The 11,820-nt window shown below is 40.4% G+C and overlaps 1 non-coding gene across 1 annotated transcript; it reads right to left on the bottom strand.

The window, feature by feature from the left end:
- Positions 1-5,466: 5,466 nt before the first annotated feature.
- Positions 5,467-5,620, bottom strand: LOC137502217 (U1 spliceosomal RNA). Its single transcript, XR_011018733.1, has one exon. It is a non-coding gene; the product is annotated as a U1 spliceosomal RNA (small nuclear RNA).
- Positions 5,621-11,820: the final 6,200 nt, after the last annotated feature.

Raw genomic sequence — 11,820 nt, 5'->3', positions numbered from 1 at the left:
TAGATTGAGGTGGCATAAAAGTGTAACTGCTTCTGCTGACTGGCCAGGCTGGAGCGAGGTGAGGTTAGACGTTGCTATATATGGCGGATAGGGTGCTGTAATTGTTTATGTCCATTCCCTAGAGGGTTAAAGAACAGTTATACAGAGACTTCGTGATTTCTTTCTGTAACAGAATAATTCTCATACGATGACAATTTGAATGGAGTTGTGGAAAATAAAAATCAAGGCAGAATGTTTTATTTGTAAATACGAAAATCTATTTATACCGGGTGGCCCTCCAGCCCCGTGCTTTCTACGTATAGGTGTCCCGCATGCAATAATGACGAATGGGATGCCTAATCGCTGGTTTACAAAGGAGCACTGCAAAGTGCTGCATTTCGGTTGCGAAAGAAGTAGCAGTCATTTTACTACACACGTTGTGTAACGGAGTGCATTCGTAAACACGCCAAAGATGCAGAAAATAAAGTTCAAATAACTCAATTTATATAGAGTCGAAACCGTTTATAGCGACATCGCTTTTTAACGACATATTGGATATAACGGCAAAATCTAACGGTCCCGCCTATATAAACAGTGTAATTAAAACATCACATAATACGAGATCGCTTATTACTACATATCGTAATAAACGGCGTATTTTTCGCTATCCCATTCAATCCCCCCCCCCCCACAAGCACCCTGTTTAGCAGTGAGGCCGCCTGGGATATGTACTGATTCTCCTGTCCAGTTGTATCCTCCGACGGAAAGTCTCATGCTCCAGGACACTGTCCTTGATGCGGTAGGGGGGTAAAATCCCTCGCTGAGTCCGAGGGAAATACAAACCCTGTACGGTAAATGGATTAAGAAAGAAGGAAAGAAATAATAATAATAATAATAATAATAATAATAATAATAATAATAATAATAACAGTGTTTGTTTGTCCGACCCTGCTGCCGTTTCTCTACGGGTTCGGGCAAGGGGTGAAATGAACATGTCGTGACGGAATTTTATGACCGGATGCCCTTCCCGATGTCAACCTCATCAGAGGAGTTAATGAGATGAAATGAATGACGTGATATATGATAGTATGAAGGGAGAGGGTGAAACCCGGTGCCCACATAGCCTACTCCTGTTGATTAGCACCAAGGTGTCTGCTCAAGGCTTAACGTCCCCATCCGACGGACGAATCGCCATCAACAGCGTCATATGTCCTCACTCCATATGAGCACTGGGGAGAGGTTTGGAATTTAATCCAGGCTTTTGGCACGCAATCTACTGATTAGAAATTATATACTACCACCTCCCCTACCATGCCGGCCAACATTCTGATGGTGAAAAAGTTTCGATCAACGGGACTCGAACCGGCCAACCAAGGTGTAACACCGTTTAGACTTCAATGTTTTGAAGATCATGGGCATCAGGGTTGCTGATAATAATAATAATAATAATAATAATAATAATAATAATAATAATAATAATAATCATAATAATAATAATAATAATACCGAGCTCGATAGCTGCAGTCGCTTAAGTGGGGCCAGTATCCAGTATTCTGGACATAGTGGGTTCGAACCGCACTGTCGGCTGTCCTGAAGATGGTTTTCCATGGTTTCCTATTTTCACACCAGGCAAATCCTGGTCTGTATCTCAATTGATGCCAAGGCCGCTTCCTTCCCACTCCTATCCCTTTCCTATCCCATCGTCGCCATAAGTCCTATCTGTGTCGGTGCGATGTAAAGCCAATTGTAAAAAAAAAGATAATAATACAGGGGGAATTTGGATGAAAAGAAAATCTGTGTCACGTTTAGGAAAAGGCGTTTGAAATGTTATGGACATATTCTGAAATTGAGTAACCAGTGATTGACCAAAAGAATTCTGAACCTTGCTCTATCAATGAAAGTAAAAAAACAATTGGTTGTTCGAAGTTTGCAAAAGATTTTCAGGAAATAGGCATCACACGTGACTGTGCTAGACAAATCTAAGTTCAAAAAAATTAGTCGACAATCACCGCTTTAAACATCATCCAAGCACTACCACCAACAAAACCTGATCAGAAGATAGCAAGAAAAGCCACAGCGAGAAGATGAAGTGATTTTGGGAGAAGAAAAAGGCAACGACATGAGCCAAATAAGTTCAATCGCCCTCCTTAGTTGGGCATAACTAGAGTCATGATTTCTTTACATTAAGGATAAACGCCACAAAAGCTATTTTGAAGCAGATTTGGTAATATCGTAAAGAATCATATGGTTCTGGTTTATAAATTAGCTATTTTGTTTTGGCGAATTTCAGCGAATTGAAGCGACAAGGCCATTTTGAAGCGAAATGTACTTATTTTGCGATCAGTGTGAATATGCAGGGAAAATCATGGAAATTACGAGCTTGAAATTGTATCCCAATATTCATTCCAATAGAACATACAATATTCCATACAATCCATTCATGGTATGGCGATATATGGTGAAAGCTACGGCCATGTAGAGTGAAAGGGCAATTTCTTATTAATCTTACTTAGGGCTATATTATAGTTATAATCAATATTACATAAGGAATAATGAATGATTATCAATATTGTTTCTCTTTATTTATTTATCTATCTTTCACACAAATAATTCACAAATCTAACGAATTAAAACTTTTATGAATTATTTTAGGAAATGATAGGAGCAAAATTAAAGCAATGGAGTCACCCCTATTTCGCGAAATAACGCGGAGAATTGTTCCCTTTTCGCGAAATCGAACATAAATAATTGCGAAAAAATTATGCCCCTAGGCATAACGATGAAAGAATAATAATAATAATAATAATAATAATAATAATAATAATAATAATAATAATAATAATAATAATAATATAAAAACAAAATAAACAAACCCCGTGGCACTACAGCCCTTGAAGGGCCTTGGCCTACCAAGCGACCGCTGCTCAGGCCGAAGGCCTGCAGAATACGAGGTGTCGTGCGGTCAGCACGACGCATCCTCTCGGCCGTTATTCTTGGATTTCTAGACCGGGGCCGCTATCCCACCGTCAGATAGCTCCTCAATTCTAATCACGTAGGATGAGTGGACCTCGAACCAGCCCTCAGGTCCAGGTAAAAATTCCTGACCTGGCCGGGAATCGAACCCGGGGCCTCCGGGTAAGAAGCAGGCACGCTACCCCTACATTACGGGGCAGGCAATAATAATAGTATGCCCTCAGTTATCGTGCGCAAGAATTTAAATTTGACGCCATCTGCTCTTCAATTTCAATTTTGCGTTTTACTTTAAGACTACTAGAGGGCAGACTAACCCATATATCTCTTGGGCGTCTATGGTTCAGATTGAATTAATTTTGTCCACTATACACCAAATGTGTCACCAAAGATCTTTTACATACCGACATCGTATGACATGGAGTGTCAAATGGACTTTTTTCCGCCCTTCAAATATCCAACTACCTCTGGCAGGTTTGAACCCGCATTCTTGGGATCCAGAGGCCGACACTCTCCTACTGATCCACAGTAATATTAATGCAATAAGAGTTTTTTAAACAGTCTCAGTCATTTAGATAAATCCTCGAAGTAACTACTAAGGTGGTTGTTTGCCAAAGGAAACTGAATTTAGAACACGGGAGAAAATAAAGGTGCATCATTTCTCTTTTCGGCTGCAGTGAACAGCCCATTTATTGATGGTACCCTCCACCGTTAACGGAAAGAATATATAGAGCGAGAAAGTTTGGAAAAATAAAAAGGAAAAGAAGAAGCTGAAGAAGAGGGAAAATGAACGAGCACAGGGTGTGTATGCCTCGCTAGTCATAAAAATCAAATATCGGTCTCTTAACGACCACTACAAAACACATTTGGCTCTGTGACGTCTACCTTGCTACCTGTCTGAGCCAAGTTCCGCCCATCCCACAGCTGACAGCCAGGGATTGGTTAAGTACCTACTGTGCTCCAAGATAGAAAACTAAGGGTTGCTCTGGAAATAAAAGTGATAGAATATCTTCCATTCATTAATCTTGACTGCTTTGGCTCCTGCTGTTGATTTCGTGGTAATGATATAGGTCGTGTAAAGGTAGAGAAACAGCACAGGCTTGAAATTTACTTCTTTCTGTAAGGGCTTCAGACGTTGTGATCAATAGCTTCGTGAACTTACCGTCGGCTGACTTTTCATTTTTATTATCAACAATATTTAATAAAATTTCAGTTTTAGGGTGTGTATTTCAAGAAAATAATATTAATTTCTCCCCGTCATTTCTCAGGCACTCGAGATCAATACATTGTGCGGATTTGGCACAGATTTTTCTGCTGGATGCCCTTCTTGTCGCCAGCACGATATAGAGGATACACTCACTCTTTCGTGTTTCTGGTATTGTGGCGTGTTATTTACAGATGTGTATTGAGATAAAAATAAGCACCCAGTCCCCGAGCTGGAGGAATTAACCGTACACACGTAAACTTCCTCGGCCGCCCTAGAATTGAAGCCAGGGCATTCTTGAACCAAAGGCGACAACACCGCTGAACCAAGAACGCGGACATCTAAATAATGAATTCATTATATAGCCCTACAATACATTATATTATTATAATAATCCTCCTCCATCTGGTATAATGCTGAGATTATAGAAATTATAAAGTCATTTCGGTCTTTTTTCTATTTTTGAATTTTTATGTCTGCTTTTGTGTTTGTGTCATTATTGTTTCATTTTCAGGTATTTCTTTTATTTTTTGACAAACTTTGTCATCTTTCCTTTATTGCATTTAGCGCAGTGAAATTCAGAGCGATTCATTTCAATATGTTCCTCCGTGCCTCAGACGGCAGTACGCCACATTCTCACCGTGGGTTCCGTGGTTCAAATTCAGGTCACTACGTGTGAGATTTGTGCTGGACAAAGCGGAGGTGGGATAGGTTTCTCTCCCGGTATTCCGATTTTCCTTGTCGTCTTTCATTCCAGAAACTCTCTCCAATATAATTTCATTTCGTCCGTCAGTCATTAATCATTGCCCCTGAGGAGTGCGACAGGCTTTGGCAGCCGGCATAATTCCTATGCTCGCTGCTAGATGGGGGCTTCATTCCTTCCATTCCTGGCCCGGTCCAATGACTGGACAGAGGCTGTGGATTTATATTATTCATTTCAATATACAACCTGTGACAATAAAGTTCGGTGGGTGAAGTCAGAACGGTCGATCCGGCAACACTGGCGACACACAACGCTGCACCTGCGTAGCAGCAGGTTTTGACCACCTGCTCCCAACGTTGTTCAGTTGAGCATCGTGTGTGTGCCGTGTAAGACCTGTTTGGCACAGTGCATGTTTAGTGCGTTGGTTCTGAACTGCGAACAGGAACATGAACGGCCAAAAGATCAATGTACAGTTTTGTTTTAAGCTTGCAAGACACCGAAAGAAACGCATGCGATGCTGGTACGTGCTTTTGAAGACTCAGCACTGTCCTTGAAGTGTGTGTACGACTGGTTCGCCCGTTTTCGAGGAGGCAGGGAAAGTGTTTCTGACAATCCCGGTAGCGGAAAACTACCAAAAATTACGCGCCCGAGATACTCACATTTGGGGTATTCGCAGGGGTCAACCCGAGCGAAGTGCAATGCAAGGGCCTCACCCTGGGGGAACCGCCTTGTTGATCACGGTAACCCCTACGCCAGGTAAGTATCACGAGCGATCGGTGATTAACTGTGCGCATGTTAGCGGATGAACTGAACATTAACCGTGAATCCGTGCGACAAATCGTTACCCAGAACTTAGGGAAGAGGAAAACGTGTTCTCGTCTTGTGCCACATCACTTGACTGACGATCAGAAGCAGGTACGTTTAGAGGTTTCACAGGATTTTGTCGAAACGGCGGATGCGACGCCAAATTTCTTGAACAGCATTGTCACTGAGGATGAAACCTGGTGTCTCCGGTACGACCCTGAAACGAAACGGCAAAGCATGAAATGGCGTTCCCCGGGATCCCCTCGTCGGAAAAAGGTCAGAGCCGAAAAGTCACGCATCAAACTCGCTTTGAAAGGAAAGAGATTTGACGATATTCTTGACATCCACCGAAACGTGACGAGGCTTTTAAACACCATTCCAAAGGAAGCCTTCTTGCAAAGTTTCCAGGACATGTATTTGGTCTCAGCAGTGCATACTTATGGGACGGGACTATTTCGAAGGACAGTAAGATCACTGTCGTGCATTGTTCATCTATGTTGATAGTACAGGACTATGCATCGAACTTTATTGTCACAGGTTGTATTTGCAGTTCTTAATTATACGACGTTGAAAATCTCAACATTTTGTTGGGGACTCCGAGGAACTATTCCTGTACAACCCTTAACACTTCCTTTTAAAATCCACGTTCCTGACGTGACGAGATGCTGAACTGATCTTGGAGAATGAGGAAATGAAAAGCAAGAGGTAGGCCCTAGCGACGAATCAGGTTCAGCGGGGCTTTTGAAATACGTAAGGGCAGATATACCCGTACATTTCTTACTCAGCCAGGCTGAGTGGCTCAGACTGTTGAGACGCTGGCCTTCTGACCTCAACTTGGCAAGTTCAATCCTGGCTCAGTCCGGTGGTATTTGAAGTTGCTAAAATTCATCAGGCTCGTGTCAGTAGAGTTACTGACACGTCGAAGACCTCTTGCGGGACAAATTCCGGCCCCACGGCGTCTCCGAAAACCGTAGTAAAAGTCGTTAGTGGGACTTAAAATCAATCTTATTATTATTATGTGTTATTCAGAGAAAGAGGGAACAATATTTATTCGTGTTTTATTGTGTAAATAATACCAAAGTAAAACCTTCTGAAGCTATACAGGAACGCGCTGGCAGATAACCGACGGTATTTTAACTTCGAAAACCTGCACATGGTGACTATCATCTATTACTACGCGGAATAAGGTAAGTACTGAGCACTACAGTTCATCGATGTGGAGTGTTGTTATTCGATATTGCATTAGGGTAGCCAGTGATTATTTCTTTCCAGACATTTGATCTTACAAAATGCTATTGCAAACATAGCATGCAAGTATTCAGTGTTGTTTACTGGAATAAATACCCGCGAAACCTAAAGAGCTCCGAATATACCAGTATTATTATTATTGTCCGCCTCTGTGGTGTAGTGGTTAGTGTGATTAGCTGTCACCCCAGGAGGCCAGGGTTCGACTCCCGGCTCTGCCACGAAATTTGAAAAGTGATACGAGGGCTGGAACGGGGTCCACTCAGCCTCGGGAGGTCAATTGAGTAGAGGTGGGTTCGATTCCCACCTCAGCCATCCTGGAAGTGGTTTTCCGTGGTTTCTCACTTCTCCTCCAGGCGAATGCCGGGATGGTACCTAACTTAAGGCCACGGCCGCTTCCTTCCCTCTTCCTTGCCTATCCCTTCCAATCTTCCCATCCCTCCACAAGGCCCCTGTTCAGCATAGCAGGTGAGGCCGCCTGGGCGAGGTACTGGTCATTCTCCCCAGTTGTATCCCCCGACCAAGTGTCTGAAGCTCCAGGACACTGCCCTCGAGGCGTTAGAGGTGGGATCCCTCGCTGAGTCCGAGGGAAAAGCCGAACCTGGAGGGCAAACAGATGATGATGATAATGATGATTATTATTATTATTATTATTATTATTATTATTATTATTATTATTATTATTATTATTATTATTATTAATCGTTTCAGCCCTCTCTGCACTACGCTATTTCAACCGTCTGCATCCTTGAGCTTTAATTCTTTCCCAGTATTCCCGCACTCGCTTTCTGTGAGCCTCCTTTCTTTCATCAGTCCACTTCTTGCCTGTTTTCAACTTCGGCTTTTTTTGGAATCGCTGATGTGCTCGAACTTTCTTCTGGAGAGGAACAAGTTCCTGGATGTACTCATGTGTGGTCCCTACTTCTTGAAGGTCTTTTTCAACATCGGTGAACCAGGGTGCCTTGATTTTCTTGTTTTCAAAGTAGAAAAAGATTCGCTTAATCGATCTCTGCGAGCTCATACGAATCATGTGGCCATAACAATTAATCCTCTCTTTCCGTACGGTGTCCGTTGTCCTTTCCACATGCAGGTACATACAGTTCATTGTAATGCCGTCCTCTGCACTCACAATTTTCTGTCATTGGACCTAGGATCTTTCTAAGGATCTTTTTCTTTGGCTTCTAACTTTTCAATTAGACCATTCCTGTTCAATGCAAAGCATTCTGCTTCATACAGGGCCTCAGGACGAATGACTGAACAACAATTCCTAAGCTTGGCATTGATGAACACTGATCTTTTGTTGTAGACATTTATAGATAGTTCGTATGACACTTCTACCTTGTCGATCCTAGACGTTAATGTTTTCTCGGAGTTGTTAGGTACTATATATTCTCCTAAGTGCTTATACCTTTCTGCTCGTTTGATTTTCCCCTGTTCTACTATTAACTTTCTAGGCGCTGGCTTGATATTGGTTATAAACTCCGTTTCTCCGAAGGAGATCTGGAGGCCAGCCATTTCTGCTTGGGTTTTTAGTTGGTTGATTCAATTTACAACGGTATATAGGGAATCACAGTTTCGTAACTACAAAGACGCAGACACGGGATGCTGTCAATTGTGTACGCTATTTTAATTACAATTTATATACACACACATTAATGAACCGCAATTTTGATCAAAACACAGCTACGAAGAAGACTGCCACATGAGCATGTCAACCAATTACCAACACAACAAAATCACAACCTAAGTTCACACACTTGACTAACGACTTTCACTAGTAAGTCTCACTAACAACTCAAATCCAACTCCTAAGACTGTCTCTTTATATACCTTGCCTGGCCAGGCTTCCAGAAAAGTATGACACAACATGTTTTCTCCAGTCTTCTCGAGTCTCCATTAACTTACGTACAAATGGATCGAACATTCTATAAACCTCTAGTGAGAAAGGTACGTTTTACATTGGATTTATACATCATATGTACAGGTAATATTAAATTATATACTATTAATTGCGTGCCATTACATTAAATGAACTCTTATTAATGTACATACAGCAGATGTATCGTGACATAACCTCACATGTTTTGTTACACAAGACAGATCATACAACACACAAATAATTAATAAATGATACGACCACGATTTATACCAAATAAAATATGTACATAACTACGTAAATAATAATAATAATAATAATAATAATAATAATAATAATAATAATAATAATAATAATAATAATAATAATAATATACTTAAAAACTTCATAGCCACACCTCACTAATAATAATAATAATAATAATAAATAATAATAATGATAATAATAATAATAACACCTGCTAACCGAGTTCGATATTTCCACTATTTAGTCATGTGTTAGGGGGAAATGTTTCCAAGTTATACTAGTCCATTACACTTGTATCAAGAGAATATCGCAAGATCATCTGCAAAAGCCGGGCAGTCTATTATCAAGCTAGTTCTCCTGTATCCTTTTCGAATTCCAATCCCGAATTCTTTCTTGCACATCTCTTTGCGCCATTCGCGAATGATTTTTTACAGTACACAGTTGAAAAGTAGAGGTGATAATCCGTCTCGCTACCTTACACCTGTCTTGATTTCGAAGATGTCTAAAATCTCTGCCTTAAATTTCACTCTAGAGGTTGTGTTTGTTAGGATCTGTTGGATAATTGCTCTCTTTTTGTTGTCTAAACCTTCAGAATTTGGAGGAATGTATGTCGATCTATAGAATCATAGGCTTTTTTGAAGTCAACGAATGAAACTACTTTTCTTTTCTGAGATACAGGTAGTAAAGAAAGGTCTTAAGATTCGTGATCTGCTCTGCACAGTATCGTCTTTTCCTAAATCATCCTTGAAATTCACCCAGCTGTGAATCGAGTTTCTCTTCTTGTCACCTGTGGACTTCCAGAGATCAGCTATTATCGAATCTTCGCCAGGTGCTTTGTTGTTCTTTAATGACTTGGTGATCTGGTTGATTTTATCTTTTGTGGGTGGAGAATAGTCTGCGTTAAAACGCGTGGCTTCTTCAAACGCGATTTGTGATTCTGTTTATTCACAGTTGAGAAAAGGTTAAGAGAATATGTTGCCAAGATCTGACAGCTGTCCTTGCCGTTGTAGGTAAATTTATCTTTGTGGTCTCTAAAATGAAAAAAATATTCTTATTGAAATCCTGTTCGATCTGTGTCAGTTGATTTTTGTCAAGTATTATTATTATTATTATTATTATTATTATTATTATTATTATTATTATTATTATTATTATTATTATTATTATTATTATTATTATTATTATTATTATTATAACTGTATTACTCGGCACTTTTCGGACACTTTCTATGAATGTTTATTTTTAGGATTTGTATTAACTGTTCGAAGTTAATTTTTGTAGATTTCGTTTTTGTTTACGAAGTATTTGTAAATTTAGAGTTGTTGTTATATGTTTAATTTTAAGTTTTAGTTTGAGATTACAATTTTGCAATGAGCTATTTCCTTGTGGAAGCACAGATTTTTATGGAAGTTGCTGATCCTTAAAAGCAAATAATTAAAGTAAGTTTTAACTGTATGAATTTACGTTTCGCGCAATAGATATGATGTACATGATTCCAATTGTCTCTGGGACTGCCAGGCTAGGAACTCCAAAAACTGTGGACTCAACTCAAATATCGGTCATTTTGGACATATCCTTTTCACCCCTTCTAGACCCCCATGCCAATACAGGCTGAACATGGATTTAAACGCCATCCAGAGTGCCACATTTAATCTCAGGGACCGCGAAATCTATGGATTCGACAATAATATCAGTTATTTTCGCCAATTTTTACATATCAACACCTCCCCTATGAGTGATAGTGGTGTCTTACCCTCACAGTATTCTTTCCAGATAGTAAGTCATGTGTGTACCAAGTTTGGTTGAAAGCTGTGCTGGAACATATACACATTCATCCGTAATATTGATAATTTTGTACATTTTCTTTTTCACCCTTTCTAATTCTCATTCCAATTGGGGCTGAACTTTGACATACAGTGTCAATTTCATTTTAGGGACCCCGAAATCCACGGATTTGACGCGAATATTGGTCGTTTTCGACTTTTTTTTTTTTAACATTTCACACCTCCTCTAGCTGTACTAGGAGTGTCTTACCTTCACAGTATTTTTTTCGAGATAGTAAGTCATATTTGTACCAAGCTCGGTAAAGAGCTATGCTAGAACATACACAATAGCCCACATCCATAATCTCGGTCATTTTTGGACATTTTCTCCTCCCCCCCCCCCCCCACATGCCGATGGGGCCTTAAAATGACTAAACGGGATCCGTAGTGTCACTGTTAATCTCAGCCCTCACGGAAACTATTGATTCCACACTATTGTTGATTATTTTTATATGCCACGACCTTCCTACTCCCACCCCCAAGTGTCCTATGGGTGGTTTACCCTTAGCGTTTGTCTCCAGATAGTAAGTCATAAATGTACCTGGTTTCGTTGAAATTGCTCCAATGGTTTAGTAGGGGATGTGATAAGGTACTGCGTAAAAACATAGCGGTGTGTTCCCATCCTTCTATATACAGACATGGTCATGAACCTCCTAGCAAGAAAGTTACATCATAAAACATGGCGGTGTGTTCCCATCCTTCTATATACAGACATGGTCATGAACCTCCTAGCAAGAAAGCTACTTCATAAAACATGGTGGCGTGTTCCCATCCTTCTATATACAGACATGGTCATGAACCTCCTAGCAAGAAAGCTACTTCATAAAACATGGTGGCGTGTTCCCATCCTCGTTTATACAGCATTTCTGGTCGGACTATAAAAATACAGCGTAAGATGCAGTCGCCTAGTGACAATATGTCCATCAAATTAATCCAGTCTTGGTGCGGCTTTGTAACTAAATTCATTACA

This window comes from Anabrus simplex, chromosome 9, assembly GCF_040414725.1.
Source record: "Anabrus simplex isolate iqAnaSimp1 chromosome 9, ASM4041472v1, whole genome shotgun sequence".
Taxonomy (NCBI): domain Eukaryota; kingdom Metazoa; phylum Arthropoda; class Insecta; order Orthoptera; family Tettigoniidae; genus Anabrus; species Anabrus simplex.
Note: the sequence above shows the minus strand (reverse complement) of the source record. Positions and strands in the feature narration are given on the sequence as shown.